This window comes from Pelodiscus sinensis, chromosome 1 (assembly GCF_049634645.1).
Source record: "Pelodiscus sinensis isolate JC-2024 chromosome 1, ASM4963464v1, whole genome shotgun sequence".
Lineage (NCBI taxonomy): Eukaryota > Metazoa > Chordata > Testudines > Trionychidae > Pelodiscus > Pelodiscus sinensis.
In genome coordinates this window covers 248,197,394-248,218,310 of record NC_134711.1, presented here as the reverse complement: position 1 = coordinate 248,218,310, position 20,917 = coordinate 248,197,394, and the positions used below count along the sequence as shown (strand labels likewise).

Below are 20,917 nucleotides of genomic sequence, written 5' to 3'. Positions count from 1 at the left end.
GTGCCCCATAGAATACTAGAATGGAACCTTGAGAGATCGTGAAGTCCAGTCCCTGTGCCCTCAGGGCAAGATCAAGGGCTATCTAGATCATCCCTGACAGGTGTCTGTCTAACCTCTTAAATATCTCCAGGGATGGAGATTCTACAATGTCCCTAGTCAGTTTATTCCAGTGTTTAACCATCCTGACAGTTAGGAAGTTTTTCCTAATGTCCAACCTAAACCTCCCTTGCTGAGGTTTAAGGCCATTGCTTTTTTTACTATTATCAGAGGCCAAGAAGAACAATTCCTCCTTCCTATGACACCCTTTTAGATACCTGAAAACCACTATCATATCCCCTCTGTCTTCTCTTTTCCAAACTAAACAAGGCCAATTCCTTCAGCCTTCTCTATAGCTCATGTTTTCTAGACCTTTAATCATTTTGTTGCTCTTCTCTGGACCTTCTCCAATTTCTCCACATCTTTCTTGAAACGTGGTACCCAGAACTGGACACACTACTCCAACTGAGGCCCAATCAGCACAGAGCGGAAGAATGGCTTCTCGTGTCTTGCTAACAACACTCCTGTTAATGTGTCCCAGAATCCTGTTTGCTTTTTTTGCAACAGCGTCACACTGTTGACTCATATTTAGCTTGTGCTCCACTGTGACCCCTATGTCCGTTTCTACAGTACTCCTTCCTAGACAGTCACTTCCCATTCAGTATGTGTGAAATGGATTGTCCTTCCTAAGTGGAGTACTTTGCATTTGTCCTTATTTAATTTCATCCTATTTACCTCAGACCATCTCCAGTTTGTCCATGTCATGTATGCTTATCAGCTCTTTAAAACTAAGCTATAGCAAAAGCACAGACAGCTATGTTTAAGAGGAAGTAGCCTAACCATAGACTACATGAATTGTTCTTTAGCTGTTAAGAAGGAGTGTATTAGGAAATGTGTTAGGAAACATGATAATTTAGGATAAGCAGTGAAATTTGTAAGAGTAAAAATTCTCATCTGAGTCTCTAGCTCTTGAGTAACACACCAAATTTGGTGTAAGAGAAAAAAATGTCTTGCATCTAATTACAAGAGCCTCATCTAATTCACTAGCCCTTAAGAGAAATTTTTTTTTTGCATCTCAAATTAACCACAGAACTGAATAGACAATGAGAGATCAGGCCATAAATACCCTGCAGTAATGACTGCAGGTACCTCATCATCTACAACTCATTCTGGAAACTGTACTCACGACCTGCTCTCTAACGACAAGAGGCAGGAGGTCCATACCGAGGCAGGCATCATAACAGCATTCGTCGTCCTCTACCTGGCCAGTAGAGACATGCTGTTACACCTGATTGGGTGAGTCAAAAAATCTGACAGTCAAAAAACTTAACAAAAGATTCTGAAAAACGTAACAAAAAGAGTCTAAAAACCTAACAAAAATATTCTAAAAAATCAAGAAAAACAAAATAATCTTGATAAGCTATAAGATCAAGGATCCTCATAGTTGCAGTTCTTTAAAAAAAAAATCTAGAAGAAATTAAAAAACTAAATAACGAGTTAGCTGATGTCACTAAGCATCCTTGTAATCACGCTAGCAGAAACAGTTTGCTTTTTGTATTCTTCTTTTATTTTCTTTTTAATTCTCAGCTGTTATCTTTTGACTTTGTTATTCATTAAGTGGCAACATCAATAAAGTTATGCTCATTGATTAAGACACAAATTGATATTTGGTCTAAATTTATTGACGACTTCCCAGGTAAGCAAGAGGGCAGACCAGAGTTCTGCACAGTCCTAGCAAACCCAAGGGAAGGGGGTGGGTTGTTCAATCGCGACCACTTATAGCAGTCCAGATCATTTTCAATTAGGATCCTGTCCTCCAAAGCAGTTGCAACCCCTCCCAGCTTGGTGTCATCTGCAGACTTAATAAGCGTACTCTGTATGCCATCATCTAAATTGTTGATGAAGATATTGAACAGAACTGTTCCCAAAACAGACCCCGCTGAACCCCACTTGTTATACCCTTCCAGCATGATTGTGAACCATTACTAACTACTCTCTGAGAATCGTTATCCAGCCAGTTATGCACCCACCTGATAGTAGCCCCATCTAAGTTGTATTTGCCTAGTCTATTGATAAGGTCATGCAAGACAATATGAAGTAATTTACTAAAGTCTAGGTTTACCATGTCCACCGTTTCTCCCTTATCAACAGGACTTGTTATCCTGACAAAGAAAGCTATCAGATTGGTTTGACATGATTTGTTGTTTACAAATCCATGCTGGTTGTTACCTATCACCTTAGTATTTTCCAGATGTTTGCAGATGAATTCCTTAATTACCTGCTCCATTATCTTTCCTGGCATAGAATTTAAACTGACTGGTCTGTAATTTTCTGGGTTGTTCTTATTTCCCCTTTTTATAGATTGGAAACTATATTTGTCTTTTTCCAGTCTTCTGGAGTCTCTCCCGATTTCCATGACTTTTCAACGATGATAGCTACAGGGTCAGATATCTCCTCTATCTCTCCTTCAGTAGTCTAGGGTGCCTTTCATTAGGCCCAGGTGATTTTGAAGACATAACTTTTTATAGTAATTTTTAGCTTGTTCTTTTTTAAAACAATTTTTATCCACTAGAATTCACTATGTTAGGCATCCCTTTATCATCATACTGCTTGGTGAAAACTGAAAGAAAAAAGGCTTTAAGCACCTCTTCCATTTTCAAGTTTCCTGTTGTTGTTTCTTCCTCCTCATTGAACAACTACCCTGTCCTTGGTCTTCCTCTTGTTTCTAATATATTTGTAGAATGTCTTCTTCTTGCCCTTTATGTCTCTAGCTAGGTTGAGCTTTTGTACCTTTGCCTTTCTAATCTTGCCCCTGTATACTTTCATTGTTTGCTTATTTTCATCCTTTGTAACTTGACCTAGTTTTCACTTTTTATATGACTCCTTTTTATTTTTAGAAAAGTAAGATCTCCTGGTTAAGACAAGGTGGTCTTTTGCCATACTTTCTATCTTTCCTATGCAACTGAATAGTTTGCTTTTTGGCCCTTAATAATGTCCCTTTGAAAAACTGCCAGCTGTCTTGTTGGTTTTCTTCTTTGTCTTGCTTCCAATGGGACCTTACCTACCAGCTCTCTGAGTTTACTAAAATCTGCCTTCCTGAAATCCAAGGTCTCTATTTTGCATTCCTCAATTCTGCTACGTAGAAGGGAGAATTATTTCATTTTGCTGTTCTCCCCTCATACCATTATATATATTAATGTTGTGCTAGAGCAAATGCCACCTTGACGATGTTGCAGATCGATTGTGCACTCTGTTGGGAGAGTGGCAATGGCATGCTGACTATGGTGTGCTATGAGAGGGCTGTCCATTACTTCTTTAGGTAGGATGCAGATTGGGTGGGTGGTGGTGGTAGTGTCTTCATGTCTTGAAATTATTGGGACCAGTATTCCCTGTAAGCTGTGTGCATGTGCAGTCACTCAGGAGAGATTCAAATGGTGCCCTGTTGATTACAGAGCACTCACAGTTAGGGTTTTTTTTCTACTAGTGGTGGTGTACATTTGCATACTTTGCATATAAAATTATTCTGCACATGGCTGGAAAGATTAGTGGTAACATTGATTGGGACCATATTAGTGGCTTTGTTTTATTTAGCTAAATATGGGTGCCTCCCCACTCAGGGATGGGGTGGGGGGGAAGTCCTGATTTTTCACACTTGTTATCTTGTCACTGTAGAGTTGTGTTTGTGTGTGTGTGTGTGTGTGTGTGTGTGTGTGTGTGCGCACTGAAATCCATGTTCACAACAATTCAGTGGTTGGAAACCCTGTGTAGAAAGGGATAGGGACTAAAACAGAGTGTCTTGTTTTAAAATTATAGTTGATTTGCTGACATTCAGTTTGGGGGTCAAACAAAACTATTTGAATTTTTTTTCAGTTTTAAAATGATTCAACTTTTCACTTTGAAATTGAACAACACTTTATTTTGCTAAAAAAAAGTATAAAATAGTCCAAATGAAATGAAATGTTTTCTTCAATCTAAAACAGTTTTGGGGAGGGTAAATTTTTTTTTTGTTTTTTGTTTTGACAAGTTCTAGTGAAACCGTAGTGGCTAACTGCAATAGTAGCTGCTCAGGAGCTGTGATTCCTGATGGTTTGAATGTAAATTCTATCTTTCCATTTAAAGGCTGGTTTCTATTACAAAGATGCCAGTTTTTCAGGGTCCATAGTGCTGCATTAGAGGCTGCACCAGAGTGCTCACAGCTGTTGTAATCCATGGTCTGTGAGAGTTCCCTGTGGGCCAATTTTCAGTGCTTGTGGAAGACCCAGCATGTGGAGTACCACAGGCAGCAGACCCTGGTCTTCTAGACTCTCCCCAGCCTGTTGATCTCCTGACTGTCCAAATCCTGAGCAGACAGGCCTGGCAGTCAGCTGACTGGAGAGCCTGGGGGGCATGGGCAGCAAGTTCAGTGGGCCTGCGGTGCCTGAGTTCTGGCTCCAGCAAAATTTGGGTCTGGGTCTCTCCCCTGGCTCCACTTACCACCCCCATGCACTTCTCCTCATGCGTCCTCTGACCATACTTCTTTCCTCCATGCCACTATGAATGCCACTTTCATAGACAGGTACTGCGGTGGCATAGTGGCTAATGGCTCAAAGGGTGGCCTGGTGAAGCATATCAAGGACCAAATTCAGGTCCCACGATGGCACTGGGGGCGAAGGTTTGGACATATTTTCTGTAAACCTGTGAGAAAATGCTTCACCATGGGATGAGTGAAGAGAGAAGCCATCTACCGGCTCGTGAAAGGCCATGATTGCCGACAAATGGACCTGGATGGAGCTGATAGAGAGGCCTGCGTTGCTGAGGCCTACAAACTTCTAACTTGTATTGATTTCTGGGTTCTAAATTCTTTGTGGATCTGGACCTAACAGTTTTACTTCTGAATTTTGTGGTTTAGAGGTTAGAGGATAACCCTTTATCTTGTTTACTTGAAAAAACAAGACAAAATATCACACAATCACTCTGATAACTTGCTGAGAAATTAATTAGCAGCAGTATTAGAAACTGATTAGTGAACTGGGAGGAAAAATGAATGCATATTTTTATAGAAGACTTTAGGGGCCTATCTAAAAGTAAAGGAAGTCTTGTGTACCAGTGATTTTTAAAAACAAAGTTCCTGTTTCTGATTAACAAAAATTAATAGTATATAGAATCCAAATAAACACAATTTTATATTTTATAGAATGTTGCATCTTTACTTTGTAAGCAGCATAATTAATATAGGTAGTATATTCTTTATTATTATTTATTAACTGGTGTATTAAGGGATATAGGCAATATTATACAGCGACAATGAAAAGATACTATTGTTGACTTCAGTGGAGTTTTTGTTTGTTTGTTGTGGATTCAATTACTATTGATGAAGATTGTCCCTAAGATAATTTGCATTTCTGCACATTGTCCCTAAGATAATTTGCATTTCTGCACAATCTGCTTTTTTGTATGTTCTCTATTCAGTTATTTAATGTGAATGCTTTCTGATTTCTTTATAAAGGAATACAATTTTTTCATGTGCAGTATCCCTCTTGCCATCTTCTTTTGCCAATGTCCAAAGATTGTTATATGAACATCATATAACAAGACATACTCCAAATTAAAATCTAATGCAGTCGTAATTCTGTGAACATGGTCATCACAATAGCGGTTATTTTGAATAAAGGGGTTGATTACTTTCCTTTTGATCTAGCTCTGTTTTCCACATTATGTAGTGAGTCTTATTTAAACTTCATAAATTTCAAGTTGATTTTTTGACCAATGGAAACAGTAATGACTTTAAAGTTTTTACTTGTCCACAATTTTAGATGTAGATTTAATTTTCATGTTTTCTTTCAATAAAGACTATTATTTTGGTGTTGAATTTATTTGCCTTCATTATTCTAACTAATCTTTAATTTATAGAGATATCTATGCATCATGAATTTGAATTACATGTCACAGATAGAAAATCATGGTAACTTAAAAAAAGAACTCGAAGATACTTTTGCCATTTTTCATCAAGATTAACTTTCACTTGGTCTTCATTGACATTCCTCAAATTATTATGGAATGCTAAATCCAGTTTGGTTTTCCCATAAGGCAGTTGCACAAAGTTTAACCTACATTTCACTTCAACTTGTGGAAGGTTTTGTGAACAGGTTTTTCTTGAATCCTGATAATTGGTTAATTGTGAAATTAATCACATATCACATTGCTAAAACTACTTATTGTGTATTTTAGAGTCCTCTGTACTGCCATATAGCCCTTACTGTATGGCTACATGTACACTGCGCTGTTTTATGCAAGAAATATGCAAATGAGGCAAAGCGTGGACTATCGCCATGCCTCATTTGCATAGTTAATGAGCGGCTGTTTTTTGCACAAAAAGGAGCCGTCTACACAGCTCCTTTTTGCACAAAAAGCCTCTCTTGTGCAAGAGCTGTTCTTCGGCATGTGTTTTCAGGAAGAACGGCTCTTGCGCAAGAGGGGGTTGTTGTGCAAAAAGGAGCTGTGCAGACGGCTCCTTTTTGCGCAAAAGCCTCTTGTTAAAAAAGCAGCCGCTCATTAATTATGCAAATGAGGTGTGGCGATAGTCTATGCTTTGCCTCATTTGCATGTTTCTAGTGCAAAACAGGCAGTGTAGACGTAGCCTATAACTTAGAAGTAAATGCTGCAAATTCTACTGTTACATCATTCTTTATAGCATATCCTCCAAGGCTCTTCTGTTTAAGCAAGAGTTTAGCAAAACCTTTGAGGTTCTGTTCTCTAAATGTGTTTATATAAGTAAGAATTGACAAGTAATTGTACTGAGAAAAACAGGAGTGGTGTTGTGACACTGATAGGTCCATTATGAAACTCTTGTCCCATTTCAAAACAGTCTGAAAAAGAGCATGAGAATTTCTGCTAAGTTCAGTCATGTGGGCTTGTTGAACATTATATTAAGGCATACGGCAGGGGTGGGCAATAATTTTTGAGTGGGGGCCACTTCAAAAATTTTTTTAAATTGTTGTGGGCCACCTGGGAAGGTGTGGGGCCTCCGATGGAATACCAGGAGTTGAAAGGGCTTGTGCCTCTCCTGTAGCTCCCAGGCATCATGTTCACCGGAGATGGGAGCTGCAAGCCCTTTTAATTCCTGCTATTGAAAGGGCTTGCTGCTCCGGCCTCGCTACTAGTGAGTTGCCTGGGAGCTAGGGACACGAGGTCTTTCAACTGCTTCTATTTAAAAGGCTTGTGCCTTCCTTGAGGCTGTTGCCTGCCAGCCATGAGGAAGGCATGAGCCCTTTAAATAGAAGCAATTGAAAGGGCTTGCGTGGCTCTGGCTCCCAGGTAACACGCTAGGGGGCAGGGCCTGCAACAGCCACGCAGGCTGAATCAAAGTCCTAAATAGGCCAGCTCTGGCCTGCTGAGTGGCTCTCCCCTTCCCTGCTGGCATATGTGGAAAAAAGTCGTTGATGTTAGTCCTTGCAAAACCACTTTTTACTACAAAATATACTGCATGTTTGAAGACTCGCTTGTCTTCCAAGAAAATGCAGTTAAATGTAGAAACATTCATTTTGACCCTTAACTGTAATGCTTCTTGATGTTCTCATCTTTCTTATCACTACAATTTTCGCTCACTTTCTTTGTTCCTATTCCTTATTCACATCTCTTGCCTTGTTCTTTCCGTAAGGTAGCAGTGAACAGGACCTCATCTATACTCATTGCTTTTTCTGTCCTGAGCCTTTTCCTCCTCCACAAATTCTGATTTTCATGTGGTCTTTCATGCATTGCAATCTGAGATGCACCACTTCCTAGAGATTCCCTTATGGTGAGAATCCATCAGAGCTGTACGTAACTTAACCCTTGAAAGCACTGAGTTGTAAAATTTTGCTTTCGTTTTGCAGACTTCCCTTATTTCCATCTTTGTAACATAGGTGATGACACATGTTGTCGATGAATGCCTGCTGACTAGGGTCAATGGTGGTCTAGATTAAAAGAACTGCATCCCTTCACTTAAGATGTCATTGCTTGGCTAGATGGCTATGCGCACACTAAACAATAAATATTGGGCCAAGGGGTAGTTCAGGCTACAAATTAGTGAGGGGTTTCTAGTAGTTGGAGGTAGAACAGGATTTACTCCAGGCAATAGTCCTCGCTTTCCCAAAGTCAGTATTCCTTCTACTCCAACTTCTTCCTTTTTAAAAATCCTTGCAAATAGCTAGCCCTAGCTGTTATATGTTGAGAAATTTAACCATTTTCAAAAGGACTAAGGAAGGGTGTGGAGTAAGGTTTAAGGGGGAGAAGGAAGGGAAACTGGACTGAGGGGAGCTGGTGGGAGCCTGGACAAGAATTAGAAGGTTGCTGCTCTCATCTTTGCTAGTAAAGGAGCGCATGTCATACTCTTGACTTGGCTCTATCATAAATTTTGTGGAAGTTTCTATTCAGCTCCTGTGGAGAACTGGGCAGGAATACTGAATTTGTGGTTGTCTACTTTTCTGCCACATGGAAGGCCAAACTGTGTCCCTGACATCTTCATAATTCGTATTGGTATTTTTACTTTCAAATCTGTTGAGTATTTAGGGACAAAAATATCCTTTACTTGTAAATGCTGAAGTTTAAACAAATTTAGTTTTATTAATTTTCAGTTAAAATTACTATTAGACTTCTGAAAAATGTGAGATTGGGCTCTTGTTTGATTTCTTTAAAAATGAATTGCAGGTCTTTAGGCATGTCCTTTCCCTCCAGTGTATAGTACATATGTTAAAATGTGTAAATATTTGACATTTACCATGTTAAAACAAAAAGTCAACAAAATTCATGAAAATCTCTACTGAGAACTGCATTTTATCCTGATGGCCTGCTGCTTGAAATATGACTCCTGGTGTGTATTGTACTCTTAGCCCTAGGATTCAATAATGAGATTGAGTGGTATCTTGTGTGAGCACTCCTGAATGATTGACAGTGAGGTGATGTGAATCATCATTTATCAAGATATTATCATGCCTACCCTTGATAATTTCTCCCTGCTGTCTGGGGAGGTGGTGAGGAAAGATATGACTTTGTGATGTCAAAGTAATTAGTGTTTGTTGGTTTCCAGCTGAACAAACTGGGAGCTAATGATCAGGTAAGTGAAGCTAGAGTGCATTATATAGACAAAGTTGCAAGGACCTTGGGGAAGAATATGAAAATTTCTTGGGGGGGTATTTGAATGTTTTATGTCTCCGAATCGTTTAGTTTTATTTATTCAGTTGAGCCATATATACAGTTCCTAACGTAAGAATTCTTCATAGACTAGCTGTTTTATTTTGATGGCATTTGTTGATTTCTACACTTGGCCAAAGTATGTCTGTCTGCTGTAGAGTTAGAGGCAGACATACTATATTCATAAAATTTGGATACCCATATTCAACGCAGGCAACTGTTAGTTACACTGTATTAAAGAATTATGTCAAGGGTTGTAAAGGATTTTATATACAGTATATGATAAATTACTGAAAATCATTATGCTTTTTGCGCTCTCTGTATTTCCACCTCTCACTTGGTCACTTATTCTCTTAAATATATTTGGTTTGCTAGAACACTGAAAACACACAGATATGCTAGGATATTTCTGTTCCTTTGTAATCTGCATCTGCAACTTCACAGCAGGTACTTAACAAAGATAGTGATTTCCTAATGCAATTTAAAAGTAATGGGATTCCTAGGTCATTACTGAAATATATTTCTGAAACCCTATTATGTTTGTACATTTATTATGTTTCACACGATAGTGACGTTACAAGACCAGCTGAATATAATATAGCTACAAAATCACTTGAATCAATGGCTAGTGACCACAGTTTAATTCTCCATGTTAAGTGTTAATAATTAATTGCTGACTGTAATCAACTTATTGAAGAATTATCAAATATGCTTACTTTTAAAATCTTAAATTTACCCATTCATTTATTAATAAACATGTATTAATAGTATGTCAGCCCTCAAATTTTTTTCATAATTAGTAAGCATTATTCAAGGTAGACTATCTAACGAAATGCAAACAGAATTTAAGTTAATTTTAAGAATAGATTCCTGCTTTTTTTTTTTTTTCCTCCAAAGGATTCTTCATTGTTAAACCATCATTGCAAAATCATTAGGCTAGAATTTAAATATATGGCTTTGGTATATATTTGTATTTTACTTTCTTGGGTCTCATTCATTCCCTGCTCCCCCCTTCTTTGGTAAAAGTGAGTAGGCTAGAATTCCTGGCAGGAATTTGTCCACATTAATATGGCTCATCAGAGACATTATATTTAATTGGAGAGCCTGCGGTATAGTAGCAGGAGGCTGAAGGGAATTATTTAGCATTAGCAATGGCTCGTCTGGGAGTTGTGCACTAATCAAGGAGCTTGTCTGTTAGCTGTGGGGATGATGGGAATTATGACGATTATGACATGTTAGCACATGTCTATATGAGAACTGGACAGGCAATGAGTTAATCAAGAAATATATTAAATGGCTCCCATGCTGGTTCCTTATTACTCTGTATAGTGTCTGTCAGGTTGTGTACTTCAAAAACAGACAAAATTGCATATATATTTTTTTGCAGGTTAAGTAGTTATTTTTTAACAAAGAACCTTCTTGCTTTGAAGCATATGCATATTATCTACTTTCCATGTAAAAGGAACACTAAGTGAATATTTGGGCTTCAAGAGGCATACTTTAAAAATGTGCCTTTTCAGCCTGCCAGTAGTTATTGTGTGACTGTTTTGTGTACACAGGTCATCCAAATCTTTGCTTTTACTAGATACTACTTTTACTATTTTCTGCTGTGTAACTCTCTCATTTAGAAAATGCAATTGACTTGTTTATCTTTTTAAAAATGGAAAGCAATTCAGTAAGCTATTAATATTTAACACTTGGCAGTTACAGGCAAATAAAAGCATTAATCTCTTCCACCATCAAAATGCTCCAAAACTTGAAAAAAAATCCCCTTAGCTGTAGAGGGTGGTTTGTTTATGTGCCAGGTAGACTCATCCTGTGCCCAGCATGGGTAGAGGCATCCATTTCATATCTGTCATGAAACTATCAGTTAAAAATGCTAGAAATGTGCATGTTTCTAGGAAATAGAACTAATAAATTAAGTTCATTTAAAAAAATAAATTGAAATGTTGCATAAATCCGCAAGCAGACTGGATTAAATCTGTAGGCAAACTTATCTTAAAGTTACTGCAGAGATGAGCACAATTTTTTATTATTGTAAGCACTACCAAATTTAATAAAACTTTCTACCAAACTGTGACCTTCATGTATTAACTTAATTAAAGCAGTATCATGGATAGTACTCAAAGTGTTAACCTGTAGGAGGTTGTTATTGAAATCCATTATCTATGGAGTCAGTATTAGTGGTCAGCAGCATCAGAAGTAAAACTGCAAGTAAGACCCTCCCTTGGGTGCTGTGAGCTCAGCAGGTTAAACTGTCAAAGCTTCTTAAAGAACTGATAGTTAAACCCCCTGGAGTTATAGGTAAACCAATCATTTGCCGTCAGCAGGGAATATGACTTTATTTAGCAGGCAGAAAAAAAATTAAATGCTAACAGGAAAGAGGATTTAGTCAGAACACTCCTATTTGCAATACCAGGTTATGTATATACTGTGTACTTTGGCAAGACTTCCTTAGAATTCAAGGTTTCTTCTTTTATTCAATAGGAAACTAGTTATTTTAGTAATATCTTATAAAATAAAGGTGTTAAGCTATTTGACTTTTGAATATTTTATGCATATTGTAGAAGTGAATAAAAAAAGATTGCCTTTTTAAAAATGGGAGGAGTTGCCAATATGTAGAAATCCTAATTTTTATGAAATTGTTACAGAAATGAAAATAGTTTAAATGTGCAGACAAGTTCACTGAATTTTGTATATAATATATCTTTATGAAACATTGAGCACATTATTTATTTATATTTTTGTACATTTTAAACACAAAATATTAATGCTATTATGGTCAGATCATAAAAAATACATGATGAATATCACAAATAAGGTAACATTGTTCTTAAAACATCTGTATTTTTGCCAGAGGAAGGTGGTTAGTTTGCCTTGTTTCCCTCTTTTGTAAAGGAATTTTTTTTAAACTGAACTCTAATGTTTTAGATGGGCCCAATTAATCCGTAAAACTAGCACTTATTGAAGTATGCAAATGGGAAATGAGAGCTGAGCCCATGCTTGTCTGATGACTATTTAGCAAGAAGCTGAATGTGGGACTATGCTAAACTGTAATAATCTTGGCAGTTGTCTGCTGGGAATGCTCCAAGTGATATTTTTCCCAGTAATTTTGACCATTTTTATGTTTTATTCTTGCTGTAAGGTTATATAGTACTTTAAAATAAAACACTGTTTAAATATCAATGACCTGTTTGCACCACCTTCAGCTTGGTGTAATTCTGCTGCACCTTACTAGCTAGATAAGCATAATGCAATGGACAACGAGGCTCAGCTGTTTTTGAGCTCAATCTGTTGAGGCAAAACTGTGCGCCAATATTTTTACCTTGAAGAATTGTTCAAAAAGTTCTAAGCAAGTGAAAAGGAGGTGGTTTGGGTTTGCAATGGAAACTGAATCTGTATTAACTGTATCGTTGATTGCAAAGTAAATACAGATTTCTTTTGATAACTGGAGTTTCATCAAAGTTATGATCAGATAATCTTAAAAATGTGCTGCTGTTGTACCACAGAATTTATGAAGTTGGGGAGGATCTATTGTCTGGTGAAGGAGCTGGGCCATGGCCTCTCTGTCGTGCTGGCTCATCTTATGTCAGTTAGGGAATCTAGTGGTACTGTACATGGTAGACTCACCCAGTGGTGGTGCTAGCACAGCAAGAACCTGGATTTAGAGAGAAGACAGTGGATCCATGTACTCTTCTGCAGCATGTGCTCAGCAGAGGAGAATTCAGGCTGGCTCTAAAATTTGAGGTTGTAATGATCAACTAGTAATCTGTGAAACAGTTTTACAAGTATTCTGTTATACAGCAATTACAACATTACACGTAACTCCACATACACACTTGCTTGTTGACTTTTTAGGTTTATAGACAGATAGCATGTGTTGGGCAGTGTCACGGGCTAGGCCCCCCCTCAGGCTTACAGCCCTGTCATCATTGGGGTTGCCTGCCCGCGCGCCTTCCCCCCACCTGTGTTTCCTCATGGTCTGCTATAAGTTCTGTGAAAAGTTCGTGGCCTGCCTGAGAGCCCACTGAGTCTGTCTCCCTAGGTGCTATGGGACGGACACGAGGGCGGAGGGAGACTCGGGCCCGCCCGCACTCCGGGACCTGATCCAGGACCCTAAAGGCAGCGGTGCACTGTCACTGCCTGGTTGGTGGGGATTCCCCCGTAACTCACCAACCCTCGGGATCCAGTTGAGGCGCCGCTGTTGCCTTCCGCCCCCGTCCTGGGTCACTTCCTCCTCCTTGCCGGGCTCATCTCTTCTGCGACAAGTAGTGCCGCCTTCGCTGCCGCCGGTGGCCACTCCCACCATGCCGGGCTGGTCGCCCTCTGCCGGAGTGTGTCTCTCCCCCCTCCCTGCCCTCTCTGGGCGTCCTTTGAAGGGCCCACCTTGCATGGTCCCACCCCTCATATCCGGGCGCCGGCTAATGACGTCACCCGGGGGGGGGGGTGTCCCTTCCCGGTGACGTCTAGGTCCCCAGCTATCCCCGTACAGATGGGGCACGGGAGCCGGGGCACCGCATGCTGGCGGCCGCGTCCCCGGCTCCCAGCGCCATCTGCCACCGTTGCTTACTCTGCGGCCCCGCCGGCGTCTCCTTTGCCCCTCGCGGACTCGGGAGTGCGGGATGCCGTGGGTTCCTGGGCCGCAGGAACTGGCGCCCTGTCACAGGCAGCATAGTATAAACCCCTGTAAATTGTACTTATAGGTGAAACGGAGACCAGTATAATGCTATAACTAGCATTGTTTAGCTTCTATATGAAAAAAAAAAGAAAATACTATATGAAACACTGTTGTTTGCCTTTTTCATCTTTCTTCCTGGTCTAGGTTTTCTAAAACTCTGTATGTACAACCTCTTCTACCCAGCTTTGTAACTGGCTGGAGACACAGCTCAGTGGTTCTCAACTGTGGACCTCTGGCTGCTGAGTCGCAGAGGCTCTGGGGGCCGGGACTGGGGTACACTGCTCTCACTGCAGCTATTGGGAGAGGAGTGTCCTGCCCTGACTCTCAGCCAACCAGTGCGGGGCAGGGGCGGAGTCTCCTCCCAGCCATGGAAGAGCAGTTCCCTGTGCGGTATGAGGGCCTCTCCCAACAGCTGTGATGGGAGGGGGACACTGGGCACGGATAGAGGCAGTGAGAGGGGGGAGCACCCCAGAGATGGTGCTGGGGGAATTGGCTCCTGCCTTCCCCTCCTGCCCCCCACCTGAGGAGTGCCACAGAGAGCATGAGGCAAGCGGGGACTGCTTGAGCAGGGCTCTTGTGCATTTCAAAAGCGGAAGTGCCTGCAGGGGGAACTGGCGCAAGCAGGGACTGAAGCAGTCTCCACTTGCGCCTCTGCCTCCTCTGCCCCCCATGGAGAACTGGCCTAAAACCAGTTCCCCTCAGCAGTGGCTCCTGCTCTTCCCCCTTGCTCCTTCTCTCTGATGGAGGCAGCAAGTGGTGGGGAAGCTATTAGTTGAATAGTGACTCAATTATCTGATAATGATTTGCTTATCAAATAGTTGACTAGTCGCTTACATCCCTAATGCATGTATATGGGTGTGTTTAGTTTTAATTGCCCTAGTTTACATAGACAATCTCAATCTGTGCTGTGGAAGTGCGACTCAGCACTACAAGGTGAAATCACACTTAACAGAAAGATCTCAGGCAACACAGAATAATTGATAGGGCAGAACTAACTTTGTTATGCAGTATTGTAATGGCTAACATTGGGTTAGCATTTTGTGGTATATAGTGAGCTTGGCTTCAGTGCTCTAGATTACATCTTGATTTTACATTTTCCTCGTGTTCCCTTTAGTTAAAATGTGTCAACATAATAAACATATCTTGCGGAGTAAGTGGATAGACGGGCCCCATCAAATCCTTACCAAATAATCAGGGCCAGATTAAGCTCTGGAGTAACTTGACTGGAGCAGAATTCTCTCAGATCCAACCATTTACAGCTGTGTAAAATGCTACCAAATTATGCTACACAAGTAGAATAGCAAAAGTCAGTGGCAAAACCCTGGATGTCTTCAGTGGGAATGGTGTGAGGCTGCAAATGACTGGTATCTCCTGAGTTTGTAGGGTTAGACCTTTCAACCTTAATCATGTTTTAACAGTGTGTGTTTTCCTACAGTAGTATTCCCCAATGCGGTGCCTGCGGGCGCTATGGCGCCCTCCCGGCCATTTCTGTGTGCCCGCTGAGTGATCAAGGGCAGCCTCTGGGCGCATGGGCGGCGCTGGCCCCGGGTGTGCAGCACATGGTCGGTGCCGGCCCCGGGTGCGCAGTGGTTAGGCGGCCCCACCCCCGGGTGCATGGTGCAAGGTCTGTGCTGGCCCCGGGAGTGCGGCGTATGGGCGGTGACAGCCCATGTGTGTGGCACGGGGCGGTGCCGGCACTGGGTGCGCGGCACGTGGGCGGCCCCGCCCCGGGTGAGCGATTCGAGGGCTGTGCCGGTCCTGAGCTTGCAGCGTATGGACAGCGCTGGTCCCGGGAGCGCGGCATAGGGGCGGCGCCGGCCCTGGGCGCGCAGCACATGGGATGCCCTGCCACCGGGCGCACGGCACATGGGTGCTGCTGCCACCTGGGCACGTGGCACAGGCACTGGCTCTGGGCATGCAGCTTGTGGGCAGTGGCGGCCCCGTCCCCGGGCACACGGGACATGGGCTGTTCCATCCCTGGACGTGCGGTGTATGGGTGGCCCCACCCCTAGGCATGCAGCACAGTTGCGGCGCCAGCCCCAGGAGTGTGGCACATGGATGGCGCCAGTTCCGGGCACGCAGCCTGTGGGTGGCCCTGCCCCCGGGCGCATGCGCAGCCCCACCCCCGGGTACATGTGTTGCTCCACCCCCGGATGCCCAGCATGAGAGTGGCCCCGCCCCCGGGTGACCGGCAGCCCCAAGAGATTGGGGACCACTGCTCTAGAAGATCATGTTGCTCCTTGTGAATTAGTTTTGACACTGGCATGAGCCTGATGCAGGGTTTTTTCCCTTCCAAAGAATCATGGTGTGAAATCTGATTGACTTTTAAGACTATTGCTTTATTCACTGTACTAAATATTCATAGCTATTTAAAAGAAATAAACCATTTTGATATCAGACTTCACTAAAAAATCCAGAAGTCCTTTATGAAGGACATGTTTTTGTTAGGATGTTCACCCTTTGATTTGCATGCATTGAAAGAGCATAGTTGTTCAAAAGACTGACCATCCTACCATGTGGAAGACAGATATAGGTTCCTATCAATATGAAGCAGAAGCACAGTGCATGTTTCCTACTTAACTGTATCTTTTAAAAGAAGGATGACTGCAAATTGGGCAGTCCACTTACTATTTTAATTAATATCTGTGGATTTTGGCCCCTTTTTAAAATCTGGACACACCACTAAAGGCACTAGGAAATTATTTCAAAAGAACTAAATTTGAAATAACTCCTGAAATAATTTTTGAAATAAGCTTATTCCCCAAGGAAAGCAGGAGAACAGATTTCAAAATAACCTGCCTCTTATTTTGAAATAACGGGCTTGGTAGTGTGGATGCTCTGCTTATTTCAAAATAAGGGGTGTTATTTTGAAATAGCCCTGGTCTACACTAGGGAGTTAAGAGTCTGAACTGGTGGCTTAGAAGGACTGCAGGATAAGAATAACTATGGTAACTTCTTTTTTTTCTTTGACTATTTGGTGTGAGACTGCTAATTTGAAGACCTGATCCTGAAGACTACTGGGCATATTGTCTATTACTGAATTGTATCCTTGGCTTGGATGGGATTACTCATATAAGTAAATGCTATGTACCAAATAAGTGCTTGCAGGATTGTCTCTTGAAGATGGATTTCATTAAAATTAGATTGTGTGTGTGTGTGTGTGTGTGTGTGTGTGTGTGTGTGTGTGTGTGTGTGTGTGTGTGTGTACTCGGTTAAGATTGTGTATGCTTCATAATAGGATTGCTGTTCGATCTGTGTGTGTATGTGTGTGTGGGGACTCGGTTAAGATTGTGTATGCTTCATAATAGGATTGCTGTTCGATCTGCTCATGATGACTTTATGGCTTGATTTATTTATATGCATAAGTGAATGTTACGTAGGTTTTTTTCCCCTACTAAAAGTAAATGTTGAGTATGTGTCTCATTTGTGCTAGTACTATTTCATAGTCCAGCTTCTCAGGGAGTTTAAAAATTCCTAAATATTTCATATTAGGATGAAATATCACCACAAAGTTGAAGAGCTCTGTGTAAGCTTGAAAGCTTGTGTCTCTCACCAACTGAAGTTGGTCCAATAAAAGATATTACCTTATCCACTTTACCACAGGGTTATGGCATTTATCTCAGCTGACAGGGTTATGAAAACTTAGTGTTACAGATTCATTATGTGCCTATCCTTCATATGTTATCTGTGTTTGTGAGAGAGAGTTAGAGAGAAATGGGATATATTTTTGCAAAGTAGTGAATTCAAACTTAATTCTCATTGTTGATTATTTTGGAGTTTTTCATACTACAATGCTTTTTTTTAAGTTACCTTACAAAGTGTTTACTCATTAGCTCCATTTCATAACTTGAGCTAATTGTAATTTTTCTTCTGGAGCTATATTATTCAGTTTGGGTCAGCTGAATGAATCCACTTCTATAGATACGTCAGTTGGTGTGTAATATTGATTTGAACTAAAAAAGGAGCATGATGTGTTTGATCAGGTTTTGGTCCAAACAACACTCAAGATCCTGCAATTGTTACTTTTCAGATCTGGCAAAAACTGAATATACAAATATGAATTATGACCATAAAGTATAGAATCCAAAGTGGACAGAGGGACTGGAATAACAAGCTGCCATTTAATGTAACTGCAGCAGTATAAAATTCTGCATATGAAGACCTATAGATACAAAGGGTGACCTAGTCTGAAAAACTGGGACACTGGGGAAGCATAGAAATCTATTTCCTGAGGGATTGGGAGTGTATATTTTTTGGTGGTTTTATTTATTTATTTATTTATTTATTTATTTATTTATTTATTTATTTTTGAATTAGGCATTTACACTCAGGTAATTGGTATCTGTCACATGGTAAACATCAGCAGTTCTCTCAGGTGCGAGACTTGTGTGAAAGCAATGAAGGTGATATTGGCCCTTTGGATTAAAAAGCTGATGTGATGTATGTTTTCTCTTTTCCACTCCTCCCTGCAAATTAACTCTTACTTTTACATAGAGTAGGTGGGAGTTACCCTAAGGAGAAAGACACTTCTATATCATGACATGCTACCCATATAAATTATGATCTGTGTGAAAGAAATTAAGTCCTTTATAGTCAATATATGCTTGTAGAATTAGATGCCTAAGATAAATTAAAGGAAAATGCAGGACAATGTAGCACTTTAAAGACTAACAAGATGGTTTATTAGATGACGAGCTTTCGTGGGCCAGACCCCGTGGGTCTGGCCCACGAAAGCTCATCATCTAATAAACCATCTTGTTAGTCTTTAAAGTGCTACATTGTCCTGCATTTTGCTTCAACTACCCCAGACTAACACGGCTACATTTCTATCACTAAGATAAATTACACCCTCATAACTTCTTTTAAATTATATTAATTTTATAGACAAGTAGTGCTATAGTGTTTCCATTCAATTTGAAGTGTTCTCATTACATATATGTAAACCGAATTATCCCTAACATTTTCCATGTTTAGAAAAATAGTTGGATTATACACACACAAGTCATTTGGAGCAACTGAATGACTTAATGGTGAAGATGACTACATTTACTCTGCGAGGTCAAACAGTAAATCTCAAGAGATTGTATGTAAATCCTGAACATAAAACCTGCCACTTGTAACTCCTATTCTATAATCTACTATCTAGATGAGAGAGTTTATTCAAGAACTCTTCCTAAACAGTAAGAAGTAGGATCACCAAATTTTGTATACAGCCTTCTCTGATCATAGCTTAAAGCAAAGTAAGGGTTAGGGATGTGAGGATACGTCTACACTTGCACCCTAGTTCGAACTAGGGATGCAAATGTAGGCTACCAAAATTGCTAATGAAGCGGGGATTTAAATATTCTACGCTTCATTGGCATGATCTCGCCAGTGTGTTACTCTGCTCAACAGCTGTTTCGAAAGTGAAAGTGCGCACCGGGATACGTTAGTTCGAACCAAGCCTCTATCACAGAGAAGCAGCAAACGGGGTGGCCGAGTGGGAGCTGGCTTAAAAGCTCGCTTCCCCCACCACCATCTCTGTGGGGGGGAGGGGCAAGGGGCGCAGCGGAGAAAAGGCACAAGCGGGGACTAAAGCCCATGTATATTTTGTATATTTCAAAAGCAGACGCGCCGCAGGGATCATGGGGACTACTTGAGTCCTTGATGGCCCTGTGCTCTCTGCAGCAGCCCACCCCTTGCTGCCTCTGAAAGGCAGCAAGGGGGAGGGAACAGGACAGTGCTGGGGGGATCTAGTTTAAAAGCACAGTCTTCCGGGTGCCAGCTGCTTGCCCCCTGCTGCCTGTATCAGAAGCAGCAGTGGGGGATGATAGGGAAAGCTGCTGCGAAGCAGCCGTGTATAAGGGCTACTGTTGCCAAAAAGCCCCTGTTGATGGCAGCCAGGGCTGTCTGCGGACATGGCTGTCCACCGCCAACAGAAACGGGTTGTTGGACTCAGCGTGAGCCGGGATCAAGCAGTCCTGGCTCACTCTGATTGCTGCACCTCTGCATTTTAAATTCAGTAAGAATCTGGCAGCTCTTGCTACATTTAAAATGCAGAGCTGCAGTGCAGGTGGCTCCAACATTAGAAAAAACATACCGTTCTTCTCCAAAACAAGTCACTGGGATATTTAGTCAACTCACATTTGGATATGGTCTGGCTGTATGTACTCAAATCAAGTCACACAAATATTTTAGTACCTTTTATTAATAGAAGCTAACCACGACAACCTAGAAAGTTATCCAGATGAACTGTGCCGGTTACTTCATCATAGATTGTGGATCAGTTTTAGAGTGTCTTCAGTAGTGCTCGCTGGAATTTTTTAATTTTTAAAATTTTGGGGGGGAACAATGCTTCCTGACTTCAGTGACCAAACATTTCTTTACAGAGAAGAAAAAAATCTTTGAAAAAGTCTTGGTTTAGTATGTTTTCTATCTAACATGACTGGATGCTAGGCACTGTCTTTGGGTTCACTTACTGCTAGTGTTGGCTTGTGCTAGTTGCTCTGGGGAGTAGCTCTGACCAGGTATTTTACTGTCCTCTGAGGTGTTTCTCCCATAGTCCTCTTCTCATTTGCCACTCAAGGGACTCCATCTTCTTGACTCAGTTCTCCTGTCAGTTTGCCCTTTATATTTGTCCTCCTAGGGTGGGGGAAGAGGTATATATCGAAGTTTCCTCATATAAAATGGTAGTCTTCCCTTTATTGCTCTGTTCCTCTAGATCCTCCCTCTACTCCCAGTTCTGCTGAGGAGTCCTCTCATCAGCAGCCATGGCCTGATTTACCTCACACCTTGCTGCATTTCCTTTAAGCCTTCCATACCTCTGTCTTTTCCACTTCTCTAGGTTTGCCAGCCCAAACTTCCCCCTACAAGAGAGTAACTATAGGTTGAATGATGTCCCTGGGTGCTCCATTCTAGGTGCTGGTATGTCCTCTTGCTGGTGTCTGGAGACTTCTTCTAGCAGTGCCCTGCCATACTGCACATGCACAATGGTGTGTCCTTGTGTCAGTTAGTGTTGTGTGTGGTTTGGTGCCTCAGTTCCGTCTCTACCATCCTTGGCAGTAGATGGAGCTCCTT

The 20,917-nt window shown here is 41.3% G+C and overlaps 1 protein-coding gene across 2 annotated transcripts in view; it reads left to right on the top strand.

Moving 5' to 3' along the window:
- The window catches only part of PCCA (propionyl-CoA carboxylase subunit alpha), a 476,944-nt gene that overhangs the window by 35,804 nt on the left and 420,223 nt on the right, over positions 1-20,917 (top strand). The window lies entirely within an intron of this gene.